The sequence below is a fragment of the Chroicocephalus ridibundus genome, chromosome 7 (assembly GCF_963924245.1).
Source record: "Chroicocephalus ridibundus chromosome 7, bChrRid1.1, whole genome shotgun sequence".
NCBI classification, from domain to species: Eukaryota; Metazoa; Chordata; class Aves; order Charadriiformes; family Laridae; genus Chroicocephalus; species Chroicocephalus ridibundus.
This window is the reverse complement of record NC_086290.1, coordinates 31,494,125-31,500,699: the sequence shown is the minus strand read 5'-3', so window position 1 is coordinate 31,500,699 and position 6,575 is coordinate 31,494,125.

Below are 6,575 nucleotides of genomic sequence, written 5' to 3'. Positions count from 1 at the left end.
ATGAGAAATTTGCACTACATTACTAAAAATACTATGTAAGAGAAATGTGATAGGCAAAAAATACTGATTAGCTCTAGGATGCTATGTGTTTTTAAAGTAGAGCTGTGCTTAGAAGCAATTTCTTTTCCTTTGAATACATTTCCCATTTTAAAGCTCTGTGGCTCAGTTTGAATGCTACAGGGTAGCGAGCAGGTCACTGATTGAGACTCCAAAGACCCGGGCCCATGCTGTGTTCTGCAGTCCATCTTGCTAGGTACCCTTACGCAAGCTGGTTTTCTTTCCCCTCAGTTCACGTGTGCTTTGTTGAGTAGTTTCTCTTGCTGCCAAGAGTAAGACTTTCAATAGCCACGTGGGCCTCGCTGTGTTCACCTCACTGGAGGTACTATAGTCACATAAAAGGTAATATTTTTGCTGTTAAAAAAAAAACCTCCAAAATAGTTCTGCACTGAAAGTTTACAGTATGGGAAAGTGCCATTTTAGCCTATTCAGAAAAGAAATAGCTTATTCTTTCCTGGTCACTTTTGCATCAACATAGGCGCTCTGAGAGGACTTTCACCTGGCAGATGACTGAAGAATAACATAGCTAGATTAGTGGGACTGATCGGACTGCCTAATTTGAGTGATCCTGAGCATGGAGTACATGTAGGGTTAGAATAAGCTTTGTCTTAACATGTTACAGCTGAAAAAAAGCTTCATGGCCATCTTATCCATATAGCATAAAGGAAGTGACAATTTCTAGAACTTACTCTTTTTCAGGCACTGGGACACTGTGGGTCATAAGATGGATAATTAATGGGTGAAGGCAGTGGCTGTCTCTGGATCCACAGAAGTAACTAAGACAAGTAAGACTTGCTAAACAAAACATGTATATATATAAAAAATACATATATATTTAAAATATATGTTTCCTGTGCTGAACAGAGTCATACGTACTGGAGAAGGTTGAAAACTGAAGGTAAAAGTACAACTCCACAGCTTGAAGTGGGACATGGAAGAGGAGAGTTTGAGACTTTAATGACTCAACTAGACAACCACCCCCAGAAATGTACCCCAGAGGGCAATCCTAGGAGAGACATAGACTTTCATTGGCCCTTTTTGTCATTTCTAACTTCTTTGATTCCACACATTTCCATGTCCTTTAAATAGAACAGGGCTGCTATCAATCTCTTGATCTGTTATCCTGGCACACACAATGACAGTCCTATGTGCAGATGGAGCCAGGGGAGTTTTACTGCCTCTTTTTTCTAAAAAACATGTCCAAACTGCTTTTGGATTCTCTGGTTCTCCACCCCCATCATTCTGCTACCTCTTCCCATTTCTTTGCTGCTTATATTGCGTGACTTTTCTCCCACTTGTAAGATATATGCTTTATTTTATAACGTTTCTCATGCACTAAAAAAAGTGCTAAGTCAAGCAGTTACCAGAGCTGGAAGATCTAACCTTCCTCCAATCAGCACAACCATCATGTAATAGCCATCATGTTAACTTTAAGTATAGATTATTATTATTGAGCTTGTATTACCTTGGCTGTTTGCCCAGCATGTCCTTGATAACTCAGGGTCACAAAAAATGAGTAATACTCTGGTCCTACTCAATAAGACACAGGATCAGCATGATGAAAATGACCTTAGCATTCAAGAATCCTTTAAATTTGGCACTCCAAATTAAATTAAAAAATGGTTTAGATTGCTTTCCATGAATAATTGCTATTAACGCTTATTCCCCTTCTTGCCCCTTCCCAAGACTATTATTGATTCCCAGTTGCTCAGATGCTAAGAATATCCTTGGATAATGTTTTGGGGATTTAAGGCACTAACAAGTTTGTGGAAGTAATGGGATTTTGTAGGTAGCAGATAAAAGACAGTTGGATAGGTTTCTCCATGCATGAGTAGCTTGATACCTGCCTCTGACATGGGAGCTGTGCCAAGTAATGCATTTGGGCTGTGAAATTCTTGTGTAATCATTTCCCCTATAGAATTACATTCTCCTGGTGTGGGATGGTTTGTCATCCCTCAGCATGACCCTTTTATAATATTTCTTGGTCAACTGTTTGACACAGAGCTGGCTTTCCCAGATTTCTACCTCTCAGTAATGATCCCTTCAAGTGTTTTCAAAATCACACCCTAATTGGTTCAGGTCAATGTTACAGGTAACTGGTGAAGCAAACAGCAGTGAATTCAGAGACAGTTCCAGTATCACTATCACAAGTGTGATATTGCCACAAGCGATATTGCTTATCCCAAGGAAGATTCATTTTTCAAGTAGAAGCTAAAGCAGAAACCCCCCCAAATCAAACAAAACACCCTCACTTACTTGTTTCTAACCAGGTAGCTTGGGGAAAAAAAAAGTCACACCATGCAAATCTAAAGAATATGCAGAAACAATGACTGAAATGAGAAGAGATAATTTGGTGTAAAGCAGCCTTTATCATAGATGAATGTGTTTCTGTTTTTTTAGAAACTAGGAACACAGACACTAAATACAGACTTACTTTTTGTGTGTTAGATGGTGGCAGTGGATGGGGAATCCTTGCTACAATCAGTTAATTGACCTGCCCTGGTACTAGCAGTAAATGACATAAAAGCCCGTACTGCAGTCTCACGACGGAAACTTCTGATGGGTGACTCTGTCAAATAGAATTTTACACCTAATTATCACAGAGTGTGATGCCTACTTGTGTGTTCCTTGCTACCTGGTTATCCTTGTGCTCAGTATCTCCCTCATTAGTTTTAGTCCTTCTTCCGCCCTGTGCCTCACTAATCATCGGTAATCCTTTTCCTTCTCAGCCCTCTCCCAGGTAAAGCTGTATGGGTGTTTGAGAACAGGAAGGCTTTGTATTTTCAAAACAAGGGCTGTCTCTTTTAGATACTCATGCAGAAGAAGCTAAAGCTAGAAAAAAAGGCATCATTAGTCCATCTGTGACCTACCCATTTCCCCTTTCCCACTGCTAAAGCCAGTGTTACTTACATCTTTGTCAGCACAATAAATTTCCATAATTTTTGCAAATGCTCTCCCTCCTCTAGAGATTTTCCGTTGCGGTTGGTACTGTGCAGTCCTAATCACCCCTCCCTAAATTACATTGCTTTCATTTGATGCATTCCCACACAACAGAGTGCAGCTGTGATGGGATGTACCTTGGGTCAATATACTGAGGTGAATTAAAAGGTGTGAGCATGACACTGCATTTGCTCTTGCTTGCCCCTGGCTGCCTTGTGAATAGCAAACTCATACTGTTTGCCAACTTGCAGAAAATAAGCTGGTTTTATGAATGCCTACCATGCACATAAACAGATACCCTGAGATTTGGCAGACAAGAGCAAGTGATGACAGGTTGTCAGCAAATTATCCCTTTATACCAACAAGGATCATCCAGATTCATTGGAAGTAGGATGCAGGAAATATAAAATGCATTTTAGACAAGACTTTCATTAAGAGTACCCAAGTTTGCTAATTCTAATGCCCAATCATAACCTCTGTTTATTTTTTCTTATTATTGATCCCCTCTCAGCTTAGTGGTAATGAAAACAAAGGAGCCTTGGCCAGCCATTTATGTAGAAGGAAATTGTGAGCACAGTGTGTGTCATCAAAGCAATGGGCTCTGCTGTGTTTTTTGTGTATGGTATAACTGGATATCCCATCTAGTCAAGAAAACCCAGCTCTGGATGAAGCCAAAAGAAAACGCAGGAAATGAGACAAAGTTTACCAGGACCATGAATACCTACAGGTTTTAGGCTGAGGGAACCCAAGAAAAGCTCATGATACTTTTTTTTTTCTTTTCCATTCAGAGCCTGACCGTTCTGTCTGAAGCAGTTCCCAGGCTACTTTGGAAAAAGGGGAGTTCTGACTAGAAGGATTTGGGACACAAATGGCTAGGTCTTCAGCTGTCATAAATCAATACATATCCATCTACAATAGTGTGTAGAACATACTGAGAACATCTTTCTGTGTTTCTGAGCTGGTTTGTTCCAGTTAAAATTACTTCCAATTTTCATACACAGTCTAAGATCTTCAAGTCAGAGAGTTTTTCACTTGGGTTAGAACCTGCACAAAAAGAATAATGTTTGAGTGCATTTCTGGAGCATAAGCAGTTTATCAGGAGGTAACAACTTGTGTTGCAAGTGCTTCCCCAGAAAGGTCAACTGACAGAAGCGTTTTCTGCACTCCCCTCAAAACTGTAGGTGTTTGCTCTTTCATCATGTGATGCTCTAAGAAATGAGGTTACACACATTCATTTAATATTATAGTTCCCTCGTGATATCTTCACTTTTCTTAATGAGGGCAGTGTTGCTAACTTGTTAGGAGCCTGAGGACTGTATCAAATTAACATAGCATGGAGGAGAAATTAACAGAGAGAGGAGCTCCTTGCATGAAATGGAATGAGATCACTGACAGCCCATTCTTCAATCTTTATTTTTGCGTTACAGACAAAATGTTAACAAAATGTTAACAAGGATAATATAGAACACTGTTACTCAGAACTGGGATGCCCTTGTTTTTATTCAATAACCTGAATGACCAAAAGTAATTAATCCTTTGCAATATTAATTATATAATAAAGCAAGCATAATCTGGGTGTTTAACTGTGAGAAAAAAAGGGAAGGGTAATGGGTCTTGGTAAAATAATTGGGGAGAAACAACAATGAATAAAAGAATCTTTTAGTTTTGCATGATAACTTTTAGTTTTGCATGTGTTTACACAAGTAAATTGAAAGTCACACTGTTGTCTCAGTAGGATAATGCTGTGCTTCTACTAACATGCAAGAAATCGTAAAGCTGCTCTTTCCATACTTAAAAAAGCAAAACCTGGCAAGGGTCAGAAAAAGCAACAATGGAATGCAGGAGAGATAAAACTATGCAATGGATTCATAAAGTAAGTGGAGTTTATTCAATAGATGCACCCATACCATCTTTTTCTTTAAAATTTTCCTTTGCAAAACATGATTTATAAAATACACTCTCTCTGCAGTGATTTTTGTCAGCCATACATATCACTTTTCCACAAGCACAAAAGGTACACAGAGAAGTCAGCACACTGGGAGGGTGTGTGAAATATAGAGCCCATGTAATGTTTGTAAAGATCAATTTGCTGCAGCATTGGCCTTTTAGTGGTTGTGGCTTGTTTGTGCAATGATAGTTCCTAAAAGCAGCTGTAAGCACTCATTGCAGGACATCTGTTCTGCAATGGCAATGGGGGCAAGGTGCTGCTTCCACACAACCTTCATTTGTGGTTTCACTATGCAAAGTCAGTGAGTCATTGCTGACAGATCCAAGGAGCTGTAAGCCCAAGTGTGATCAGTGTGCTGAGAGCAGCAGACATTCTTCTAAATAATGATTATTGCCAAATCTCTCTTTTTTTTTTTTTTTTTTTTTTTTCCCTGGAGAAGTCTTCCTCTCCGCTTCTATGATTCTTGAATGCTGGGAATGCTGGAAGCAAAATCTCCTCTCATCCCTCTGCCTAGGTGCCATGTGCAGGGCATCTTCCCCTGCCTGGTGGTGGTTATTGCAACAAGGGGAGGTAGTGACAGACTGAGACAGTCCACAGAAACCTACTAATTAGCTTTGGGACACACCTTGTTGCATCTTGTAATGATAAACAATTTTATCAAAAGATACCCAAGATCAGCAAAACCATCTCCATTCCTCCCTGGCTCTAGGCATCCAGGCTGTGCAATATCTCTGAATCCAGCAAAGAATCCCTGGCCAGCAGCATTTTTGTACCGGTGTAGTCATAGGTTAGTTTTGGAAAGTGATTGGTGGCAGCCCAAGCCTGGGTTGGCTTTGGCAAGGTGACCGTGTGGACACTGGTCCCCAGAGGACACTACCATCTGCTGCTGGTGGCACTGGGAGCTTCACTGCTGCATGCCAGCAAATGGCTACGAAACGCTTGTGGTCAAACCCCACTCAGAATCGTAGAATCATAGAATACCGGGTTGGAAGGGACCTCAAGGATCATCTGGTCCAACCTTTCTTGGCAAAAGCTTAAAGACAGCTCACAGTGATGGGCCAGATGGACTTGTCTTGTTTCTTATGGTTCCAAAGACACAATATACAAATAAAAATTTAAAGACTTACAAGTCACATCCTAAACTAAACATAAGTTTGGGGAGTGATGCTCCAGTGGGGAGAAGTGCTAATTAGCGACACCTTCTGCTGCAGAGCCCAGCGACAGACGTGTCTTACTGTAAATGAGTGGCTGGTCTGGAAGGACTATGCTCTGGGGAACCTGCAGGAGTCAGACAGATTTAGCTACACCAATTGGTAATAATCTGTGGACAATGAACACAGGAGCTAATATTTGTCGACTAACAGTACAGATAAAATGACAATAAGATGTGTTTTGAAAAAATGTCTGCAAGATTTTGTCTTTTTTTTTTTTTTTAAACAGTACCATGTGATATGCATGATTCTCTTGTCAGCATTGTAAGAGAATCGGACAAAGGAATTTTCCAGGTTCTGCCACAGACCCTCTTTAAGATCTTGGTCAAGTCACTGAGTCTCGCTGTACTTTATAACTTGAAGACAGTAATATTACAGTTCTTCCAATGTCCTTTATCTGTGAGTTTTCTGGCAGAAGC